Raw genomic sequence first — 18,520 nt, forward strand, 5'->3', positions numbered from 1 at the left:
ATGTGGAAAAATGAGAAAAGTTACACATGTACAAACTACTCTATTTTACTACTGACTGTAAACCATTAATCCCCCCAATTAAGAAAAAATAAAATAATAAAGAACAGCACCGTGAAGGGCCAGGCAGTGGTGCACATGCAAGCCACCATTCCCCACCCGCAAGAGGGAAGCTTCATGAGCAGCAAACAGTGCTGCAGATGTCTCTTTCTCTCCCCCCTCAATGTCTCTGTACTATCAAATAAAATTTTAAGAAGAAAAAGAATGGCATAGTTAAGAGGATACAGAAATGCTTAGTTATGATAAAAAAGTAAAACATTGGGAGTCGGGTGGTAGCGCAGCGGGTTAAGCACAGGTGGCGTGAAGCACAAGGACCGGGGTAAAGATCCCGGTTCGAGCCCCCAGCTCCCCACCTGCAAGGGGGTCGCTTCAAAAGCGGTGAAGCAGGTCTGCAGGTGTCTATCTTTCTCTCCCCCTCTGTCTTCCCCTCCTCTCTCCATTTCTCTCTGTCCTATCCAACAACATCAATAATAACAACAATAATAACTACAACAGTAAAACAATAAGAGCAACAAAAGGGAAAATAAATATTAAAAAAAATTTTAAAGTAAAGTAAAACACTAAGCAAACATGTTTAAAACTGTGGAAAGTTAGAGGATCAATTACATCAGCCACTTATTTAGAAAATGTCTCCGAAGGGCATCAGTCTCGATTCATGAGGTGACAGGAAAAAAGAGAAGTAGCCCCGACCCTGAGAACTCCACCTGCAGATGCTGCCACTGGTTCATGAGTGGAGACTGCAGAGGCCTGACCTGAGCTCAGCGGCACAGCACTTTTCCAAAACAGACAAATAAAAAGGAAAAAACATGTGTTGGTAGGAGGGAAAAGAAAGCGAATTTCACACAAAGTCCGAAGTTCAAGAAGTCAAGTAGCCACAACCAAAATAAATACCTCAAATGGGTCATCCTGTAAGTGAAATACCTATTCCAAATGACGGTCACACATGAAATGCACGAGGTATTTACAATGTTTTGAGGCAACTGGTGTGCAGGCCGGGCAGTAAGACATCAACTTAAGCTGATAACTTAATTGGTGACTTACGACCTAGCTCACACAGCCAGAACTGTTCATGGGCCTTCAGCACTTTCTACCACATTTCTTCTCTTTCAATTCTTCCCTGTCAATCCTTCTATAGTTTCTTCATCTGTCCACACTTAGGATTTTTAGGCCACTGCCAGGCTGTAGAGCTAGCGTTAGAAAAGAAGCTTACCTTCCCCAGAGCCCCACCCTACTAGGGAAAGAGAGAGGCAGACTGGGAGTATGGACCGACCAGTCAACGCCCATGTTCAGCGGGGAAGCAATTACAGAAGCCAGACCTTCCACCTTCTGCAACCCACAAAGACCCTGGGTCCATACTCCCAGAGGGATAAAGAATAAGAAAGCTATCGGGGAGGGGCTGGGATATGGAGATCTGGTGGTGGAGATTGTGTGGAGTTGTACCCTTCTTATCCTATGGTTCTGTTGATGTTTCCTTTTTATAAAAAAAAGAAGAAAGAAAGAAAAAGGAAAAAAAAAAAGAAAGAAAGAATAGGAAAGCTATCAGGGTAGGGATTTGGATACGGAGTTCTGGTGGTGGGAACTGTGTGGAGTTGTACCCCTCTTATTCTATGGTTTTGTCAATGTTTCCTACAAATCAATAAATTAATAAATTAAATGAATATATATATATATTAAATTTAAATAAAAAAAAAAGAAAAAAAGCTTACCAACTAACTGCAGAACACTGAAACCGAAAAAGCCTTGTCAGCAGATAAATAGAAGTGTTTGGGTTTCCACATAACTACAGAAAAAAGTAACTGATTTCTAGAAGCTAGAACTAACAGACAAGCTGGAAAAGTCATGACACATTCCTGCATAGAAAAATATCATGTGGTCCAGGAGGTGGCGCAATGGGTAAAGCACTGGATTCTCAAGCTTGAGGTTCTGAATTCAATCCCTGGCAGCACATATACCAGAGTGATGTCTGGTTCTCTCTCTCTTCCTATCTTTCTCATGAATAAATAAATAAAATCTTTAAAAATAATGAAAATACAGTCCTGGCACCCATGGATAGGGCTCACTTTCCCGTATGCTTCTCCCAATCCATACCAAATAATATTGCATCCGTCGATCACAACCTAACCAAAGCAACGATTGCCATCTCAACATGCTTCACCTCAGAGTGTATCCAGAGACTTCACGTGTGGAATGACAACCCTTCAGCTTCATTACTCGGGTGAGACCTTTCCTTTTATAGTACACTCTAATTTCATCTCAGGTAGTTCACTTTCTAACAAAGTCCCATAACCTAGACATACACCAGTTTCTGTGAGAGAGAGCGTATGCGCACACGTATCCATAAACTACTGCAAAATATATACCTGAAAGCAGGATTACACTAGAGTTTGCAGTGAGTACCTCCCCAACACTTCCTCTCCACTATTCCAATCTTGGGATCCATGTTTGCTCAACAAATTGTTTGGCTTTGTATGTTAACTCTCTTTTCAATCACCAGGTTCCAGATGCCACCAGGATGCTGGCTAGGCTTCCCTGGATTGAAGACCCCACCAATGTGTCCTGGAGCTCAGCTTCCCCAGAGACACACCTTACTAGGGAAAGAGAGAGGCAGACTGGGAGTATGGACCGACCAGTCAACGCCCATGTTCAGCGGGGAAGCAATTACAGAAGCCAGACCCTCTACCTTCTGCAACCCTCAATGACCCTGGGTCCATGCTCCCAGAGGGCTAGAGAATGGGAAGGCTATCATGGGAGAGGGTGGGTTATGGGGATTGGGTGGTGGGAATTGTGTGGAGTTGTACCCCTCCTACCTTATGCTTTTGTTCACTAATCCTTTCTTAAATTAAAAATTTAAATAAAAAATAATAATAATAATAATAATAATAATAATAATGAAAATAATAAAAATAAATAAAAATGTCATGACTTGGGGGTCGGGTGGTGGCACAGTGGGTTAAGTGCATGTGGCACAAAGAGAAAGGACCGGCGTAAGGATCCCTGTTCGAGCCCCCGGGTCCCCACCTGCAGGGGAGTTGTTTCACAGGTGGTGAAGCAGGTCTGCAGGTGTCTATCTTTCTCTCCCCCTCTCTGTCTTCCCCTCCTCTCTACGTTTCTCTCTGTCCTATCCAACAACGAACAACATCACAATGGCAATAATAATAACCACAAACGAGGCTACAACAACAAGGGCAACAAAAGGGGAAAAAAATAGCCTCCAGGAGCGGTGGGTTCATGGTGCAGGCACCAAGCCCAGCAATAACTCTGGAGGGGGGAAAAAAAATGTCATGACTTTTCCGACAACTGAATATTTAGCAGGACTTCATTAATGAACTCCACTAATCTCAAAATTCAGTTGTTCATCTAAAGTTGAACTGAAACTGACTTAGACTTTTAGATTCTCTCTCTCTCTCTCCCTCTCTCTTTCTCTCACTTTATTTAGGAAATACTGATTTACAACAGTGCTGTTGCCACATACAAGTGCAGCTTGCATCTCTCCCCAAGATGGTTGTTATATTTTAAAGAAAGTATTCAGGAACCTGAGAGGATGTGCAGTGGTAGAGCGTAGGACTTGCAAGCATAAAGAAGGTCCCAAGTTCAAGCCCAGCACTATATGTGCGAGAGATGTTGTAGTGTAGTCATTCTCTTTCCTTAGTACATATATAAAATATTTTTCAAAAATATTTCAACAACGGAAAGAGATTTCTAAAGTATTATTTGACCATCTACTAAAGAAATGTGCTTAAAGACATTAGTGTTGAGGGGCTGGGTTAAGTGCACGTGGAGCAAAGCACAAGGACCAGCATAAGGATCCCTATTCAAGCCCCCGGCTCCCCACCTGCAGGGGGGTTCACTTCACAGGCAGTGAAGCAGGTCTGCAAGTGTCTGTCTTTCTCTCCCCCTGTCTTCCCCTCCTCTCTCGATTTCTCTCTGTCCTGACCAACAACAACAAAATGGGGGGCGGGAGAGACTTTAGTGTTGATAAGTAAATAAGTGTGCTGGTTAAATACAGTGTGTGATATATGCAGGCTTACATGCTACTCAGAGTTTTCTCACCTTGATTATTCCATCTGATGTCTTTTTAAATCCCTGAGAAGACCCATTGCTCTGTGGTCAAGGGAGACTGGACTTCAGTGGTGAGTAACTTGTTGACACATATTGTGGGAAGATGAGAAATTGTACCCCTGTGACAACAGCAGTCTTGTAAAACAATATTTTCTCAATAAAAATAAATTTGAAAATTAAATTTGTGGGGGTCGGATGGTGGTGTACCTGATTGAGCGCACATGTTACAATCCACAAGGACCCAGGTTCAAGTTCCCGGTCCCCATCTGCAGAGGGAAAGCTTCGTGAGTAAAATAGAATTTTTTTTTAATTTTTTAAAAAAAGATAATAAAAAATTAAATTTGTGTCATCTACCTAAAGTGAAGTTACTTTAGGGGCACAAACTGCATCTGAATTATTTTTTTTAAAGACCGGGTTTTGTTTTGTTTTTTAAGGCATTATTAATTAATTTATTTATTAATGAGAAAGACAGGAGGAGAGAAAGAAAGAACCAGACATCACTCTGGTACATTTGCTGCCAGGCATTAAATTTAGGACCTCATGCTTGAGAGACCAGAGCTTTATCCACTGAGCCATGTGCCAGACCACTGCATCTGAAATATAATGTACTCAGTGAATGGCCTCACTAAGAACACACACCCCAGTGGTGTTTCTTTGACCCTTTCTATCCAAGCAGAGTACACCTGTGCGCTCCCTCACTACCCCTCAATTGTGCATACCATCCTCCCCCTCAGAACTACACATGGTTCTTCCTAAAAAGCACCTAAAGAGGCACTGACAAGCCCACTACACCTCCTCTGTTTGAAACTCATGCTACAGGCTCTGTCAGTTAAACATTCTCTCCAACTTAAAAGTTGTCTACTTGCCAATGAAGCCTTTCTTTACAATAAATAAATAAATAAATCCTGAGGAAATCAGGTGAATTTTCACTTCACAAGTTCATTTCACAAGTGACAGAAATAGAGATTAAGTGATTTATCCAGAATGACTAAGCAAAAAAATACACTCAAATTTTTTTTTAAAATGAAAGTTAAAAAGGAGGAAGGGGGCTGGCAAGGTACCTCACGTGGACAGTGTGCTGCTTTGCCATGCACTAGCCTACGGTTCAAGCCCAGCCGCCCCCACAGCATCGAAGGAAGCTCTGGTGCTGTGGTCGCTTTCTCTCTCTCTCTCTCTCTCTTTCGCTTTCTCTCCCCCTCCTTCCCTTCTTCTTCCTCCTCCTTCCCTCTCCCTACTTCTCTAAAAAAAAACTTTTTTTTAAAAAGCCACTGGGAGCAGTGAGAAGCCATGAAGTCATACATAAATATATACTTACACATATACATACACACTTAAAAGGAATTATATCACACATGTATTACCCATATAAACGTAACAGTGAAAGGCAGGAGATGACCCACCTGGTAAAATGCTTTACCGGGGTCGAGCAGTAGTGCAGTGGGTTAAGTACAGCAAGGACCGGCATGAGGTTTGAGCCCCCGGCTCCCCACGTGCAAGGGGGTCGCTTCACAGGTAGTGAAGCAAGTCTGCAGGTGTCTATCTTCCTCTCCCCCTCTCTGTCTCCCCTTCTCTCTTGATTTCTCTGTCCTATCCAACAACAATAACAACCACAACAACGATACAACAACAAGGGCAACAAAAGGGGGGGGATGGCCTCTAGAAGCAGTGGATTCGTGGTGCAAGCACCAAGCCCCAGTAATAACCCTGGAGGCAAAAAAAAAAAATGCACACTTGACCATGTATGAGGGCCTGGGTTCAAGTCCTAGCACCAATAAGAGCACCATGCTCAACACCAAGAGGACACCCGTGAACAGCGGAACAATGCTGTGATGTCTCTCCCTGTAGGCCCCTTTATTTTTTTAAGAATTTATTTGTTTTTTGTTTGTTTGTTTATTTGAAAGATAGGAGGAGAGAAAGAAAGAACCAGACATCACTCTGGTACATGTGCTGCCAGGGATTGAACTCAGGACCACCAGTGTGTCTCTTAATATCTGAGATTAAATGGGGTGGGGAGGAAATTCACCAGGAGCAGTGGAACAGCACAGGCACAAGACCCCATCAACTCCAAGAAAAAAAAGATCATACTTATATTATGATTATAACCATGTAAAAATTGTATTCATGATAAAAAGCTAGAAAAATGTTTCATTGTTATTATTTATTTATTGGATAGAGAGAGAAATTTTAGAGGGAAGGGGGAAACAGACAGACACCTGCAGCACTGTGTCACCTACTGTGAAGCTCTCCCCCTCCTGGTGGGGACCAGGGGCTTGAGCCCAGGTCCTTATGCACCGTAACAATGTGTGCTCTAAACCAGGTGCAATGCCACTCAGCCCCTTGAAAACAACATTTTATATCTAATCAAAAAAGTGGTAAGATAGTAGATTATTTTATAACTGCTGCAAGATTATATACTATGATTTGGTCGAGAAGCTTTTTTAAAAGATTTTTATGTATTTATTTATTTATGAGAAAGACAGGAAGAGAGTGATGTCACTCTGGTATATGTGCTGCCGGGGGTTGAACTTGGGACCTCATGCTTGAGAGTCCGATGTGCCACCTCCCAGATCACAAGAAGCTTTTTAATTATATATGCCTTAGTTCGCCACTTTTCAGTAATCTAGTAATTAAAAATTTAGTAAAAACTTTCCACTTTTATTTTACTTTTAAAGCACACCAGTCTCATGTGAATCTTAATAATGAAAGGTGATAAACTCATAGTTCAAATATTTTAATGAAAAGCAGATGGATAGAAAGCTGTTGGCAGTGGAGAGATTGTACATGGATTCCTGAACACAGAATAAATCTGCTGAATAATCAAAGTCACTATAATTGTAAGATTGATAAAACAAACATCAGGAATGCTTTGATCCCTTTCACAGAAAAGGTGCCTAACCTAAAATGATTTAAAATTTTGACATTTTATACTTAAAAAGTCACATATAGGCCAAAATACATACTCTGACAAACTATATAATGTTTGTTAATTTAAGCCACAACCTAAGTAAATCAACAAGTAACCATTCAGAAAAGTACTTCTGAACTCCCCACCCCCACCTTAGCAAAGAGAATATTACAGAAATCATTCAAAAAAACCTCAGTCCATTCAGTAGTTAAACCATGGGTATGTTAATGTTTCAAAAGGGCCTATTCATAGGAAAAAGCCAAAGTATAAAAACAGCATATAAACTTATAAAAGCATTTTTAATGCACCAGGCAGAACCAAAAAGGTATTTCTATTCACAGACTCACAGACAATCCTATGTGCTGTCATTCAACTGTCAGAATCAAAGAACTATTACAATACCGAAATTTCACCAATTACCATGGCAAGATAACATTGTACTTATTATCTCAAGAAATTAACAGGAAAAAAACAACTTAAGAGTTCAGATTCCAACAACACAATAAGAAAAGAAATGAAGAGTATAGTTGGAGTCTAAACATACTTGCCCCCTTAATATTTTACACTGTTCTGCCTCCCCCCCATTTAAAGTGTTCAGATTAGGGGAACAATCACCTCTGGGCAAATTCAAGCACGTTCTGAAGTCACTTTATAGAAAAAGGTATAAATGGGAGGGCAAGAGAAGAGGGTTTTGATTCAAGATGAAAAAAAAAACAAACTTCCTCTTGTTCCTCAATCTGAGAAAATAAAGACGCCAAGAAGTCTCAAATCATATATTCCTTTAGTGAACTGGTCTACATGATTTTGGTCACCATTCAAGTAAACCTATGATGAAAGAATCAGAAAAGAGCTTAGGACACCAGTTAATAGTTACCCCAGCCCACCTCAGTCACAAAGCAGACTGTTTCACCTTGAAAAGTTCTGATTTTAACAGGTTCTAATAAAATCTGCATAAAGTGTGCCAAAGAGAATTAAAAACACAGAAGCAGAGACAAGTATCAAAGAGTCAAGGGGAAAAAATAAGTTTACAATCACATAATTGTTTCTGTCAGAAACTTGTGACCTAACTCAATAAAATTCTCTTTTTCCTGTTGCTCAAGAGAGGGAACAGATCAAGGAACTCAAAAGACCATTCAGGCAGCCCCCCATAAACTAAGAAGAGCCATCCCCACCTAGGTCAAGGTTAAAATACTGGACTATCAGCTTTCTAGTACTGAGAGTAAATAATATGACCATTACACGTTTTATTATAAATAATGGCATGCAAACATTAAGGACCTGTGATTGTGACCTAAGGCTTTGACGGTGCTTGAAGATACGAAAATGTAATTGGGTGATTCTTTTCTTGGAGATGATGAGGACATTTAATATTGTAGCTCTTTGTTATTTTTAAAGTTGAGAATATGATTAGTCTCTGCTTCCAAATGGAAGCTGCATAGCATAAAAGCCAACAGTATTTAACTCCAGAGCTGCATAAACCTGATTGAAATCTGGTCCACTCCAGGTGCCAGCTGTGTGTCTCTGACATCCTTCCGAGGCCTCAATTTTATCAGGCAGAGGAACAGCAAGAGAACATACTGAGAACTAGATAAGGAAATGGACCTAAGGCAGGCAGCACCTGACACTCAGAAAGTGCTCAATAAATAAGTTAGCAATCACTTGGTGTATGGCACCAAAGTAAAGGACTCTGGGGTGGGGGAAGTGTTCAGGTCCTGGAACATGATGGCAGAGGAGGACCTACAGGGGGTTAGACTGTTATGTGGAAAACTGAGAAATGTTACACATGTACCAACTACTATAATTTACAGTCAACTGTAAACCATGAATCCCCCCCATGAAGAAAAGTTATAAGCAAAAATAAAAAGTTCGCAATGACATTTACAATCATCTCTGGAATTCCACCAGCTTATGTCCCAGAGCCCCAGTATCATCTGTCTCCCTGCTCACTGCTCCACTACACAGGTCTCTGTTCTAGGCCTATAAGACACAGAACTCCAGCTCCAGGTCCCTTATGTTTGCTGATCCCACACAAATGCCTCGGACTGAAAGCTGCTCCCCAGAGACCCTCCAGCTGGTGTTTGCTGCCACCCTGTCTCTCTCCTTGACCTCACTCTCTTCTCTCCACTGCAGTTGGCATTTTCAGAATTGTCTACATATTGGGCTGAATTTTTTTTATGTTTATTACCCATCTCCTCTACTATCTTTATGTTCACTGCAAGATTCCCAAACCTTAAAACTTGTACATGGCAAATGGAGGACATTCAATAATTATCTGGGTTATGAGTAAAACAAAGTTTTTTTTTTGTGTGTGTGTGTGTGTGTGTGTGTGTGTGTGTGTGTTTTGTCAAAGGCTTTCTCTGCATTTTTTGATATGACCATGTGGTTTCTGGTCTTGTTTTTGTTGATGTGGTGGATCACGTTGATTGATTTGTGTATATTAAACCAACCCTGTATATTGTGTATATTAAACCCCACTTGGTCATGATGAACAATCTTTTTATTATACTGCTGTATGTGGTTGGCTAGAATTTTGTTCAATATTTTCCCATCTATGTTCATCAGAGATATTGGTCTGTAGTTTTCTTTTTTGGTTGTTTCCCTGTCTGCTTTTGTTATCAGATTGATGTTGGCTTCATAGAAGCTGGAAGGGACTGCAGGGGTAGATAGCATAATGGTTGAGCACACACATTACAATGTGCAAGGACCTGGGTTTGAGCCCCTGGTCCCCACCTGCAGGGGGAAAGTTCTGCAAGTGCTGAAGCAATGCTGTAGGTGTCTCTCTATCTCCCCCTACCCTCTCGATTTCTGGTTGTCTATATCCAATAAATAAAGATAATAAAAAATTTTAAAACACACACAGTTTTACATTTACAGAGCTAGAGAGATAGTTCAACAAGGAGAGCACGTGACTTTCTAAAGCAGAGGCTGATGTTCAAGTCCCAACACATGTGAGGTGTCGTGGCTCCAGTGCTGTGGTGTTTCTAGTTTCTATCTTTATTTCTCAGTCTCTCTCCGAATGTGGCCCTGATGAAATTGCACATGCTCGAGGGCCCAGGCTCTGAGAGAAAATAAGTTAAAAAATGCACTTACTAAAAAGGAAATATATCAGATATACTAATTCAAAAAAGTTATATGACAGTAATCCACTAAGGAGCTAAGATGAGGGAAGCAGGTACAGATATATATATCTTGAGGTTTGTGCTTTCATATTATTGCCTCCAGGGTTATCACTGGGGCTCACTGCCTGCACTAAAAATCCACAGCTATCTGTGGCCTTTTTTTCCTTCTTTTTTTTTCCTTTATTTCCAATTTGTTTTGATAGGAAAGAGAGAAACTGAGATTGGAGAAGTTAAGTAGAAGAGAGCATGCCCCCTTGCACGTGGGGGCACAGGGGCTCAAACCAGCGTCCTCACTTAGCCAGATGCACCACCACCTGGTCCTGCCTGGTATGTGCATTTGTTAAGGATGCTAATTTGCCAAACTGTGAAGAGTGGTCAGTTACCTCTCTGTGATAAGAACACACTGTTTTCTCTTTGATTTTCTATAGTGAAAGTCTATGATTTAAGTGGGAAAAAAAAAACAGAAAGTCAATTACTAAGAACTCACCTCATTTATGTAATTAATGACAAACACAAAAACTTGACAATAAAGAATTTCATCACAGGCAGGGGATAGACAGCATAATGGTTATGCAAAGAGACTCTCAGACCTGAGGCTCCAAAGTCCCAGGTTCAATACCCCACAATAAGCCAGAGCTGAGCAGTGCTCAGTAAAGAAAAAAAAAGAATTTCATCACAGTTTTATGTGCAATCATTATATATATATATGTATATATATAATGATTGCATATATATACATATATATATATATATATATATATATATATATATATATATATATGGCAGTCAACATTATTTAAATAAATGATGATCAATCAAATAGCAGACTAGTCTGCGGCCACTGAAGTTGTATTGTAGGGCAACAGTAATCAATAAGGAAGGCTGGAACAAAGGACACTCATGACAGTTTACCTTTTACATCTTCTTTGTGCTTTTTCCATATTTAAATGTACTAGAAATGATCATGAATTACCTTCACACTCAGAAGAAGCTTAAGTGATTGTGGTTAGGCCAAAAGCTGCCTTCTTGCCTTATTTGAGCACCATCTAGTGCTCAGTACACATAATACAACTTTCATAATGCAGTAGACTACCTAAAAGGTCTTTATAAAAAGAATGTTCTGCTCCAACAAAGACTTTACTTGGTCTCAGTTGAACAATTAATTCAAAAGAAGCTTGGGGTTTTCAATCGTCAAGACAAAGCAGTCACTGGAAAATCGGCTAAACTTCTGCTGCTGCTTTTTGCCCCTCAAATAGTTTAGCCTAGCCCACAAGACAAGTTCCCTCTTCTTTTATATAAACATTAGTCTTAATCAATTAATTTTTGGATAGAGACAGAGAGAATCAAGAGGTAAGGGGGGGAGAGAGAGAGAGACAGAGAGAGAGAAAGACACCTGCGGCACTGCTTCACTGTTTGTGAAACTTTCTCCCTGCAGGTGGGGACAAGGGGCTTGACCTAGGTCTTTCTGTACTGCAATGTGGGTGCTTAACCAGGTGCACCACTGTCTGGTCCCCAGAGTTTCCCCTCTTTTACCCTGATGGGTATCTATCTATTTCTAGAAAGAAAAGCCAGACACTTCACAGGCCTTGTGCTGTTTTATCTACCCCATAAATCTAGCTGGCACATGCTGCTGTCTTTCCTCTTATAGAAGTTGGCAACAGGCTCAGTAATACTAAATTGTGTAAATTCACAAAACTAACAAATAGTGGAGCTGAGGAGTAAGACAAAGTCAGCCTGGCTCCAAATTCTACGTCCTGCCTGCCTGCCTGCCTGCCTCACTATCTTCCTTCTTGATATTTTCAGCCAAAATCACAGCATTTTTAGGCCAATGGATTCCATTCTTTTAAAGCATTCAAGCAGGAAGCATATTGCCCAGCACCGTTCTCAGGAACTCTCATTAGTAATGTTCAAAGAAAACAACAACATAAGGGGCAGCCAGGTGGCTCAACTGGATAGTGCACAGACCTGGCCATTCTTGCAGCCAAGGTTTGAGCCCAGCCCCTACTGTACTAAGTTTCTGGTGCTGTGGTCTTTCCTTCTCTCCCCTTCTATCGAAGCAGTTGAGTTGCAGCCTCTCCAATTCCACCTCTAGTATCACAAACAGGAAGGTTTCACTTTTTCCTATAGCTAAAGAGCATTCCAGTGTGTGTGTGTGTGTGTGTGTGTGTGTGTGTGTGTGTGTGTGTGTGTGTGTGTGTGTGTGTGTGTGCGCGCGCGCGCGTGCGCGCGCCACACCTTCATTCACTTATTTTACTGGGTTTTATCCACTTATTTACTTGGGTTGTTTCCATATCTTGACTGTAAAGAATCAAAGTGTGGGGCTGGGCCAGGTGGTGGCGCACCTGGTTGAGCGCACGCATGTGTTACAATGCACAAAAACCCAGGTTCGAGCCCCTGGTCCCCAACTGCAGGGGGAAAGCTTTGCGAGTGGTGAAGCAGTGTTGCAGGTGTCTCTCTGTCTCTCTCCTATCACCCCCTTTCCTCTTGACTTCTGGCTGTTTCTATCCAATAAATAAAATAAAGATTAAAAAAAGAAGAAGAATCAAAGTGTGGGGGCCAGGCAGTGGCACACCTGGTTAAGCACACACATCACAGTGCGCAAGGTCCCAGGTTCAAGCCCCGGTTCCTACCTGCAGGGGAAAAGCAGTGAAGCAGGGCTATAGGTGTCACTCTGTCTCTTTCCCTCTCTGTCTCCCCTCCTCTCTCAATTTCTCTCAGTCTCTATCCAATAATAAAAAAAATGTAAAAAGGATCAAAGTGTGTAAGCATCTTTATGGGCAAATGTTTGTTTTTCTTTTTTTTTTTCCTCCTCCAGGGTTATTGCTGGGCTCGGTGCCTGCACCATGAGTCCACCGCTCCTGGAGGCCATTTTTTCCCCCTTTTGTTGCCCTTTTTGTAGCTTCGTTGTGGCTATTATTATTGCCCTTGTTGACGCAATTCGTTGTTGGATAGGACAGAGAGAAATGGAGAGAGGAGGGGAAGACAGAGAAGGGGAGAGAAAGATAGACACCTGCAGACCTGCTTCACCGCCTGTGAAGCGACTCCCCTGCAGGTGGGGAGCCGGGGGCTCGAAAATGTTTGTTTTTCAGGCATATCTAGAAGTGGGATATTTTGAGAAATCACAACTACTTCACCACTTGTGAAGCTTCACTCCTGTAAGTGAGAACTGGGGGCTTGAACCTGAGTCCCTCCACACTGTAATGTGTACATTCAACCAGGTGCGCCACCACCTGGTCCCCAATTTTCTGAGTTATGTATTTTATTTTTTAATTAATTAATTTTGTCTCCAGGGTTACCACTGGGGCTTAGTGGCTGCACTACAAATGTACTGCTCCTGGTGGCTATTTCTTTTCAATTTATTGGATAAGGCAAAGAGAAATTGAAAGGGGAAGGGAAGACAGAGGAGGAGAGAGAGACCTGCAGACCTGCTTCACCATTTGTGAAGCAGCCCCCCTGCAGGTGGGGATCCACGGGCTCAAACCAAGATCCTCACGCTTCATACTATGTGTGTTTAACCTATCATTATGTATTTTAGATACTAGCCTTCTGTCAGTGTATGGTGTGCAAATATTTTCTTCATTCTATAAGAACTTTTTTTTTTCCCCTCCAGAGTCATTGCTGGGTGGCTCAGTGCCTGCACTACGAATCCACTGTTCCTGAAGGCCATTTTTTTTCCATTTTTGTTGCCCTTGTTGTTATTGTTTTTATTGCTGTTGTTGTTGGAGAGAACAAAGAGGAATCGAGAGAGGAGGGGAAAACAGAGGGGAAAAGAAAGATAGATACATGAAGACCTGCTTTACCGCTTGTGAAGTGACCCCCCTGCAGGTGAGGAGCCGGGAGCTCAAACTGGAATCCTTAGGCCAGTCCTTAAGCTTCACACCATGTGCACTTAACCCACTGTGCTACCACCTGGCCCCCAAGCTTTTTAGTTTGATGTAACCAATTTGTTTAGTTTTACTTTTGTTTACTCATTAAAGTTGAGTCCCAAAAGTCATTCCATGCATTGTATTTCCTTCAATCTATTTTATGGCTTGAAAGCTAGTATTGAAGTCTTCATTCCATTATGAATTAACTTTTATTCATGGTGTAACATCCAATTTCATTCTTTTGCATATGACTATCCAGTTTTCCCATTGCCATTTACAGAAGAGACTTTACTGGGTGAGGATAGATAGCATAATGGTTATGCAAAGAGACTCTCATGCCTGAAACTCAATCCCCTGCACCACCATAAACCAGAGCTGAGTTAAAATAAAAATAAAACCAGAGCTCTGGTTAAAATAAAAATAAACAAAAAAAAGAGAGAGAGACTTTACCTTTCTTATTTTATTTTATGCTCCTGACTCCTTTGTTGTACACTGTATTACAATGGTGGAGGAGGACCTAGGCGAGGGGGGTAGAGTGTTTTGCAGAAAACGGAGAAATCTTATACTTGTACCAACAACTGTACTTACTGTTGACTAAACCATTAATCCTCCTAATAAAAAAAATTATATATTGGCGCCCAACGTGGGGCTGGACCTGCACAACTCCCAGATAAGTGAAGACTTTGCTTACCTATGCACTATGGTCTTCTCTTCTACTTATGAAAAGGTTTGCCAAAGCCTATACTGTTTCATTATGAGACAGTTACTCTGTCTCTGGAACATTTTACTCTGGGCAACACTTCGGTTCCCTGACCAGGAACTTTGGTTTCTTATGACCGGGATCATAGAGCTTGGGAGATGCACGGAGATTTCTCCTTGGACTTTCTGGATTCCCTCTCTCATGTTTCCCGAGGAAAAGGACTACATTTTGCTCCGGGCCACAGTTTGGTTCTTTATGACCATGATCGTAGACCTTGGGATATGCATGGGGATTTCCCCTGGGACTTTCTGGACTTCTTCTCGCATGTTTCCCATGGAGAAGGACTACTCTAATTTGAGGAGTGTTCTCCAGTACCCTGGCAGTTCCCAAGTATGGAGACAAGTGGTTACTTCTACTCTCCTGATTGGATTCTTTCTTCGATGGGAAGACACTTTTAAAAATGGGTGCCTGAAGCAATCCAGCAGGAACAGTCAGAAGCACCCTAAGTGGAATTTCGAGGAGCTTTTTGGACTAGGACGCCCTCCAGGGACTCTTAATCCTACATGGTGAGATCTTGATAATCTGGTTCAAGTTGCGTTTCATAAGAGAATGATTTGAATGACTGAATTTTTGTTTGACATTGACTTAAAAAAAAAATGCTGGACGCAGCCATGATTTCTAGAGACATCCAGAAACAATCCAAAAATTGTTTTTTCCCTCCTTTGATTTCTCTTTTACATCTTGACATGAATCTGAAACATTTAATACTGAAAACTGTATGAGTTATGGGTGGGGCAGATAGTGCAATGATTATGTTAATTATTCTCATGCCTGAGGCTTTTAACCATGATTCTTCTGTTTACCTTTCCACATTTTATTGAGTTTAAACTGTTTAAACAACCTTAAAATCATACTAGAAAGGACTTCCAATTATAATGGAGTTATCAATTATAGTAAACTTCTAATCTACTACAAGTTTTATTTGACAAGTAAGTGAATTTCAGCTGTCAAAGTCTTCACATGAAAAAGCATCTACTCAAATGGAATTTCTGGAAATCCATTTGGATCCTGTTCTCTGACATCGCCCACAAGATGGAATGACTACAACACACCCCTGGAAACCAATGATGAGACCTGGCACGACCTGAAGAAACAGATTCACAAACTCCAAAGATCACTCTCTACAGAAAAGCAGAATTCTGGTGGCTGACATTCCCCATCGAGACAGATGTGCAGCGTTTCATCGTCTGGCATTTTCTTCTGTGGTCATCTACTTTGGACTGACATCTCCATCGGACTTACTGGTACACGCTGCTGTGTTTCTCAAAGACTAACTTCAGCCAATTGCCTTGAGACTTTATAGACCATGTCCCCTCGCCTGCAGGCTCTGCCCCAGAGGCAGAAAACTCCCCCTCCTTATTAGGTTATGCCCACAGAGGCATGAAGCACCCCAAGAGGCAAGAGACGCCCACAGAGGCAGGAAACACCCTTTGAGGCAAGAGATGCCCCCAGAGGCATGAAGCGTTCCCAGAGGCAAGAAATTCCCTTTCGCCTGTTAGGCCTTGCCCTTTGAGGCAAGAAACGTTCCCCTTGGCATCACACTGGTTATTGCTGCTCGCCTATTTTGTTTTCCATGTCTTATGCCAGTTCTTTTGAAAACGCCTGTACGACATAGGTTTCTGTTCACCCCACAATGGCCATTAGTTAAAAAGAAAGGGGGAATTGTTGGTATGCATGAGATCCCTTCTGTTTCATTTGGTTTAAATCCCCCCTGCTTAACACTATTCTATTTACATAACCACTGTTAACAAGTACCACCTTCCCTCCAGGGCATTGGTGGTTCAGTGATAGGATTCTCGCCTGCTCCACCCCCTCCTTGTCACACTCTGATTTTCACCAGTCACTTTTCTCTCCACCCTCTCTATGTCACATCCTGTTTCCACCCTACTTGGAAAGTATATATAAAGACAGTATTGTGAGTTTTACGGTACCTTGAGTTTAGCTTAGCTCGGCTTAGATTGGGCTGCGTCCTGAATGAATAAAGAGATACTGCCTACAGCTCAACCATGAGTCCCTGGTCGTCTGTTGCCTGCCCGTGAAGCCAGCCCGTCAAAAACAACAATATATATATGAAAAGAAAAAATTCTTCTGTATGATAAATCATGCTGTTTCTTTACCCTCTTTTTTAAATCTCTATTACTACAGCATGATCAGTGGTACCTAAAATCAGCTCCACATGATTAAGGGAACGGTGTCAAGATGTGTTGGTACTATAGCTAATCTCCAGTTTGACCTTCAACTCAATTTTCCAGTAGTCTCAGCAGACACAATAAGTAGTCTATGCTAAATCTCATAAATTATACACTAAGTTAAACTACTAAGGTTTAATTCAAATATAGCCAAAAGTCAGAAGTCAAAACATAATGCTAAAATATATAAACAGTTAACAAAAAGAAAATATAAATATCCAGGAGAGCTAGGAATTTAGAAAAAGAGTTTAAGGAATACATTGTCAGGAAATCTGTAGAAATACAAAGCTCTCTCTATTTAGTATGGAGAAATGGATTCAGACAGAAATCCATGACTTCAATGATTCACTTGATAGGAAAATGAAAATCCTGAAAACAGTTACAGGGATTGACGGACACTCTGAATGCATTTTCAGTCTCAAAGTAAGAAAGGAGACTTACCATGTAGAAGAGAGAACAATGGGAGTTGGGCGGTAGCAACAGCAGGTTAAGCGCACGTGGCACAAAGCACAGGGAACGGTTAAGGATCGGGTTCGAGCCCCCAGCTCCCCACCTGCAGGGGAGTCACTTCACAGGCAGTGAAGCAGGTCTACAGGTGTCTATCTTTCTCTCCCCTTCTCTGTCTTCCCCTCCTCTCTCCATTTCTCTCTGTCCTATCTAACAACAACATCAATAACAACAACTACAACAATAATAAAAAACAAGGGCAACAAAAAAGGGAAAAATAAAAAACTTAAAAAAGAAAAAAAAATGTATTCATTCAACAAGTTTCCCATTTAGTACTTTGCTTTCTGAGCAGTAGAGAATCAAACAAGGACAGAAGAAGAAGGAGAAGGAGAAGGAGAAGGAGAAGGAGAAGGAGAAGGAGAAGGAGAAGGAGAAGGAGAAGGAGAAGGAGAAGGAGAAGGAGAAGGAGAAGGAGAAGGAGAAGGAGAAGGAGAAGGAGAAGGAGAAGGAGAAGGAGAAGGAGAAGGAGAAGGAGGGGAGGGGGCAGGAGGGGGGAGGGGAGGGGAGGGGCGGGGGAGGGGAGGGGAGGGGAAGACTTTTTAAAAACTATGGTGGTTATCCTTGGAGGGAGGGTGGGGAGAGAGCCAGGCTGTGGTTGTGCGTGTAGTATGGAACTATACCCTTGTAATCTTATGATCTCATAAAAACCATCATGAAATCACTAATAAAGTAAAATAAAATAAAAACATAATGACAATATACATATTTAATTTTCCTTTTCTCCCTCTCTCTCTCACCCCCCCCCCTTTTTTGGCAATACCAGGACCTTGCATATGGCAGGATTTCACCACTCCTGAGCTGACTTTTTCAATCTTCTTACTTCAGACAGAGACAGAAACAGTCAAATAAACAAAATAGCACTGGACCTTCTCCCAGTGCTGTGCCAGTACATGGTGCCAGGGCTCAAACCCAGATCATGGACAGCAAGATTCACATTCTACTGGATGAGTTACCTTCCAGTTCCCATACACTTTATTTTTTAACTCACCCTCAAGATATAGATAGCACTTCCAAACTAAGGTTGGAGAAGGGAAGCATATAAAGCAAAGAGAAAATCT

The 18,520-nt window shown here is 41.5% G+C and overlaps 1 protein-coding gene across 4 annotated transcripts in view; it reads right to left on the reverse strand.

Moving 5' to 3' along the window:
- DYM (dymeclin) overlaps window positions 1-18,520 on the reverse strand; it is a 467,512-nt gene that overhangs the window by 423,916 nt on the left and 25,076 nt on the right. The window lies entirely within an intron of this gene.

Source organism: Erinaceus europaeus, chromosome 15 (assembly GCF_950295315.1).
Source record: "Erinaceus europaeus chromosome 15, mEriEur2.1, whole genome shotgun sequence".
Classification (NCBI taxonomy): domain Eukaryota; kingdom Metazoa; phylum Chordata; class Mammalia; order Eulipotyphla; family Erinaceidae; genus Erinaceus; species Erinaceus europaeus.